The sequence below is a fragment of the Neoarius graeffei genome, chromosome 17, assembly GCF_027579695.1.
Source record: "Neoarius graeffei isolate fNeoGra1 chromosome 17, fNeoGra1.pri, whole genome shotgun sequence".
In the NCBI taxonomy this organism is placed as follows: Eukaryota; Metazoa; Chordata; class Actinopteri; order Siluriformes; family Ariidae; genus Neoarius; species Neoarius graeffei.
Window position 1 is genome coordinate 70,657,452 of NC_083585.1, and position 6,459 is coordinate 70,663,910.

The 6,459-nt window shown below is 44.7% G+C and overlaps 1 protein-coding gene across 1 annotated transcript in view; it reads left to right on the top strand.

Moving 5' to 3' along the window:
- The window catches only part of rps8a (ribosomal protein S8a), a 403,017-nt gene that overhangs the window by 273,139 nt on the left and 123,419 nt on the right, over positions 1-6,459 (top strand). The gene's annotated exons all lie outside the window — the stretch shown is intronic.

Genomic DNA, 6,459 nt, shown 5'->3' on the forward strand with positions numbered 1-6,459 from the left:
TAGGCTATGGTGCAGGGACGTGCTAGTGAACATAACGTGTTTACACAAATACAGTATGCTACTAATAATAAATTTTGACTTCATTTTTTAGCCTACACTATACTTTTAATGTAAAATTTGTCATGTTGTTCAAACAAATAGCCACTATTAACAGTCGGGAAATATTGCACCTTATCAAACGGCAGTGAAGCGCAGACTTCGGCAGAAGTCAAATAACTTTAATCTGGTAAATAGGCCTACTTTCAGACACAAAATGGTCCACTCTAAGCCATAATGTCAAACCAAATGGAAGAATGAAGGTGATTCTGACAAATGTAAAGACAGTAAAAAAAAAACCCGATATTAAATCATGATTTTAAAAGCTGGTGCAATAATTCAAACACTAATAAATTGGAAAAATTAGCGCGTTCAAGTGCGCACTAAAGGCCGAAACGCATCTTCAATTGATATGGTGTAAATAAACAATGAGTAATAGCTTAAGTGTAGTTTCTTCTCATAGTTTGAATCCTAGTCTTTCATCGTTAGAGCTGATTAATATCTTGCCGTGATCAGTGAGTGCTCGGGGAGGTTCATTTCCACCTGCGCTTTGCGCAGCTCATTTCTCCGAAGCCAGCTGTGCGCAAACGCAGTGTTGACTGCTTGGCAAACTCCAAACGCTCGGTCTGTACTGGCCCTCTGTTGCGCAAGCGAGTTGGTTATGGCCAGGTTCAAATTGTGCCCAAAACAACTTAACCACGGCCATTTCAATTGCCTGATGGCTGCGACAATATTCGCCCCGTTGTTATACAGGCGATCTTTTTCTCCTCTATTTTCCATTCGGCAAGTGTCTCGCGCAATGCGTCTTCTAAATGGTCCGCTGAATGTGTCTCTGGCATGAAACTCGTCTGCAGGCATTTGGACTGCATTGCCCACTCTCGGTCCACATAATGTACGGTAGCTGACATATAGGGCATCATGTTGCAGCTGGACCACATATCCGTTATCAAGGCCAAATATTCCACATCACCTAGCGCTTTTTTTTCTTTACGTGCCAAAGCCTCGGATGAGTATCTAATACTTTTAATAATAATAATAATAATAATAATAATAATAATAATAATGTGGTATTAAAATCCCCCCCACGATATGATCGTCCATCACGATGTTTGCACTGTAAACATCGTCGATGCCAATTAAGGGGGCATCACACAGCCCTATTTCACGCACTCCATCAAGAAAAAAGTTAAACATGATGAACACGGGCATACTGTTTTGAGCATACGATTTTTTAAAAAGAAACTAGCTACATCAAAGTCCTTCAATAAACCCATCCTTTAGCGCAAATGAGCTTAACCTAGTTCAAAGCATGATGCTAGCAGTAGCTGCATAAGGCAAAATCACGTGGGCCTTTCGTCAACAACAAGCCACGGTGGGCAAACATTAATAATCAAGCGTCCTTACCTTAAAACGCTGTCTTGACCACAGAACTTCTCAAGTATTTCACTTAAATCCACACGGGTTAACAACACACCCAACACAGCTAGCGAGAAATGTGGATCTGCGCTAGCTTTGTATTGCTATTCCCCTCAGTATGCTTACTCTGTCTGCTGCCCGAACTGTCAACATTATAGGCTACAACCTTTTCATCAATTTCTTCAGTAGATGCCATTTTAGACATTTTATTATCCCCATCGAAATATGCTATTATACTAACAGGATTATAACCCAAATCACACGACACGTATTCAAATCACAACTGATTTATTTTACTGTTGGACAGATCATAGCATATCTAGCCTAGCTGCACATAGCCTAGCTGCTGTAGGCTGATAACTGATAAGTAGCTGATATTCTGAACAGATTGGTGATCCTTACCTTAAAAAAGTCTGTGACTTTAGGCAACGATTCTATCATTACCTGCATCTCTCTCTTTTTTCCTTTTATGCGCCCCGCTAACATGTGAACGCTTCATCTTTCAAAGCCTCTAAATTTGTGTCTCTGTAGTCTGCAGTCTTTGGCGCGCTTTCGTGCGTGACGTTACATTTTGTTCCATTTTATTCTGGTCCAGTTGTGGGTGTTCGTTTCGCGAACCACATCCACCATGTCTCTTACAGCAGGCTACTGTGCGCTCATTTATTTCTAACCTTATTTCTATCCGTACATTAATGTAGGCCCACGATTCCGACAGTTTATTATTTTATTAATATTACAAGGCCCCTGATTGGCTGTGGCCCAGGGGCGTGAGCCCCCCGAAGCCCCGCCCCCCCCCTTAAAGCGCCGGTGCATGTCCGCCATCGTCTGTGTGAGACTCGCGCGCGCGACAACTGTCCTTTCATTTCCAGAGCGCATTTCCCCTTCTCTGTTTTAGCCTTTTTTTTTTAAATTTATTTATTTATTTATTTTTACTCAGTAACGGTTGTGATGTAAAATGTACCGAAGTACACTACTTAAAAGAAAACATAAGTAAAAGTAAAAGTACACTCTTTAAAAATTACTTGAAAAAGTATAAGTACACAAAAAAGCTACTCAAGTACAGTAACGCGAGTAATGTAATTCGTTACTTTCCACCTCTGAAGGGCAGCATACAGCCCTGTAACCCTTTAGTCCAGGATTAATCTCACACTGTCAGGATATTAATCTCATACTATCAGCATATTAATCTCACACTGTCAGCATATTAATCTCACACTGTCAGGATATTAGGAAAATGTTCAGCAGCCTCTTGTCATGATGAGTGAATGTTTTACTCCCAACCACTAGATGGCGCAGTTGTGGCAGAGCTGCCTGCTCACAATCGAGCTATTAGTAGATGGAGAGAATAAAAAGCCATGCTTGGTCAAATTTTATTAAAATAAAAACATTCGTTCATAAAGCCCAGTTTCTTCTGAGAGTGCTAACATCAAAACATTACACATCTGGCCTGAATTTTCATTTTTCTGAGTCAGAATCAAGTTTATTGCCTAGTCCGTTCTCACACATAAATAATTCACTTTGGTGATTTGGTGCTTGAACAGTTAAGATAGAAGAATTTAGCAAAGACAAAAATTATTTATATACATAGAATAAAAAATATAATCTGAAATATACAAATTTGAAAAGTGGACATATTTAATGAGTATTTGCATGAGTTGTTGAAGTCCAAGCTGTACAGTATGACCCGGAATGTGCAAAAACAGGTCACATGATGAAGATTGAGAAGAGATACGATATGAATATGTGAGAAGATGATAATATGTGCAGTGGGTTAAATAAATAGCCGAGCTGTACAGTGTGAGCTGGAATGTGCAATAAAGGTTCACAGAATGTAAAACATGACCTTGAAATGTGCAAAATGGCAGTTCAGAGACGAAGTGCATAAATGTTACAGGATGGAACTGTGAGGTTCGAGTCAGTGGGGTCTCTGACCTTATCGATGAGGCAGCTGCAATGAGGAAAAAGCTGGCCTTATGGCATGAGGTTTTGGTTCTAATCGACCGCAACCTCCTACCAGAGGGGAGTGGTTCAAAAAGTTTGTGTCTGGGGTGAGAGGAGTCGGCTACAATCCTTTCTGCTCTCCTCAGGGTCCTGGACACGTACAGATCCTGAAGAGATGGAAGGTTGCAGTCGATTGTCCTCTCAGCAGAGCGAATGATGCACTGCAGTCTGCCTTCATTCCTGGCAGTGGCAGCAGCGTACCAGATGGTGATGGAGGAGGTGAGGATGGGCTTGATGATGGTGGCGTGCTTTCTTCCTCTGCTATGCTTTCTTGGTGAGAGAGCAGGTATTCATCTCCCACTTAAGGTCCTGGGTGATTATAACTCCCAGGAAGCAGAAATACTCCACAGAGGTTACTGGGGAGTCAAACATGGTGATGGGGAAGGAGGGTGTGGCAGAGCTCCTCCTGAAGTCTACAATCATCTCCACTGTCTTTAGAGCATTAAGCTCTAAGTTGTTCTGCCTGCACCAGGACACCAGATGGTCAATCTCCCACCTGTAGGCAGACTCATCCTCATCAGAGATGAGTCCAATGAGGGTGGTGTCATCTGCGAACTTTAGGAGCTTGACAGACTGATGACTGGAGGTGCAGCTGTTGGTGTACAGGGAGAAGAGTAGAGGAGAAAGAACAAAGCCTTGGGGGGGGATCAGTGCTGACGGTTTGGGAGTCAGAGACGTGTTTACCCAGCTTCACGTGCTGCTTCCTGTCAGACAGGAAGTCAGTGATCCACCTGCAGGTGGAGTTAAGCATGCTCAGCTGGGACAGCTTGTCCTGCAAAAGAGCCAGGATGATGGTGTTGAAGGCAGAACTGAAATCCACAAACAGGATCCTAGCATAGGTTCCTGGGGAGTCCAGGTCCCGGAGGATGAAGTGAAGAGCCGTGTTGACAGCATCGTCTGCAGATCTGTTGGGTCTGTAGGTGAACTGCATGGGGTCCAGGGGCAGGTCAGTGATGACTTTAAGGTGGTAAAGCACGAGGCACTTGAAGGATTTCATAACCACAGAAGTCAGGGTGATGGGTCTATAGTCATTTAATCCTGTGATCCTTGGCTTTTTGGGGACAGGGTTAATGGTGGAGGCTTTGAAGCAGGCTGGCACATGGCACATCTCCAATGAGGTGTTGAATATGTCTGTGAACACCAGAGACAGCTGATCAGCACAGTGCTTCAGGGTAAATGGTGAGACAGAGTTGGGACCTGCTGCTTTGTGGGGGTTCAGCTTCTTAAAGAACTTGTTGACATCCCTCTCCAAAATGGAGAGAGTTGAGGCTGTGGTGGTGGGTGGAATGGGCCTCCAGGGTGAGAGGTTGTAGAGAGACCCTGGCAGCAGTAGAGGTGAGGGAAGTGGGGGAGGTGAGCAGGAGGCTGGAGAGTGGAGTCATAGGGATGTTATCAGAACAGTCCCATTGTCTTTCAAAGCAACAGTAGAACTCATTCAATTGTTTTTTTGGGCAGCATGGTGGTGTAGTGGTTAGCACTGCTGCCTCACAGCAAGAAGGTTCTGGGTTCGAGCCCGGTGGCTGACGGGGGCCTTTCTGTGTGGAGTTTGCATGTTCTCCCCGTGTCTGCGTGGGTTTCCTCCGGGTGCTCCGGTTTCCCCCACAGTGCAATGACATGCAGTTAAGCCTAGGTCACAACTGGCCGTACATGCTCCTACAGCCAGTCTACGTGCAAAAAACACAAGAAACGCACGGAGGGCGCGCATGTGATGTGCTGATTTTTGAGCCGTAGACTGGCCGCAGACCGGCCGCAGAGGTTTCATGTCAAACAAACTCTACGGGCGCTTGTGTTTTTTTTCAGGTTGCAAGGCAAACTTACGGCCAACGTGCGTCTTTCTCCATGAACAAAAAAAATGCAGCGATTTGGGAAATGCCAAAAATCGCACGGCCAAAAAATCGTATGTCCGGTTGTGACCTAGGCTTTAGGTTAACATGGGGAGGCCTTGGGCTGAAGTGCCCTTGAGCAAGGTACCTAACTCCCAACTGCTCCCCGGGCGCTGTAGTGTGGCTGCCCACTGCACTGGGTGTGTGTGTGTGTGTGTGTGTGTGTGTGTGTGTTCGTTCACTGCTTCAGATGGGTTAAATGCAGAGGATGAATCTCACTGTGCTTGAGTGTGCATGTGACAAATAAAGGTTTCTTCTTCTTCTTCTTCTTCTTGGTTGGCCAGGTGCAAGTCATTAACAGAATGGAGGGCTGAAGGTTTGTAGTTAGTGCTCTGTCTGAGCCCTTTCCAGACAGACATAGAGTCATTGGCTGAGAACTACCGTTGGAGTTTCTCGGAGTACAGTCATTTAGCTTCTCTCACCGCCTTGCTAAACCTGTTCCTAGACTCTTTAAACCTGTTCCTGTCCCCACTTCTGAACACTTCCTTTTACACCCTTAGCTGTCTGAGCTTATCTGTGAACCAGAGTTTGTCATTATTGTAACTCACCCTGGTGTGTGATGGAACGCAGCAGTCCTCACAGAAGCTGATATCGGATGTCACAGTCTCTGTTTACTCATCCAGATTATTGGTAGCAGTCCTGAACACATCCCAGTTTGTACAGTCCAAGTACGCCTGAAGGTTCTCCACAGCTTCATTGCTCCACATCTTTGATGTCCTCACTACAGGTTTCTTCAGCTTTAATTTCTGCCTGCATACAGGAATCAGGTGGACCATGATGTGGTCAGAGTGGCCCAGTGCAATGCAGGGGACAGCATGGTAGGCACCACTGACTGTAGTGTAGCAGTGATCCAAAATATTCTCCTCTCTGGTTGGGCATTTTATAAACTGTTTGTATTTGGGTAGTTCGTGGCTGAGGTTACCTTTTTTAGAGTCACCGAGGACAATAACTAGGGAGTCCAACTTAGTCTGCTCCACACCCAGTATCTGATCGGCCAGCATGCACTGTGTGTTTTTCATGTTGGCCTATGGTGGAATGTAAACACCAACCAAAATGAATGAAGCAAACTCATGGGGGGAGCAGAAGGGTTTACAATTAATGAAAAATGATTTCAGGTCATGGG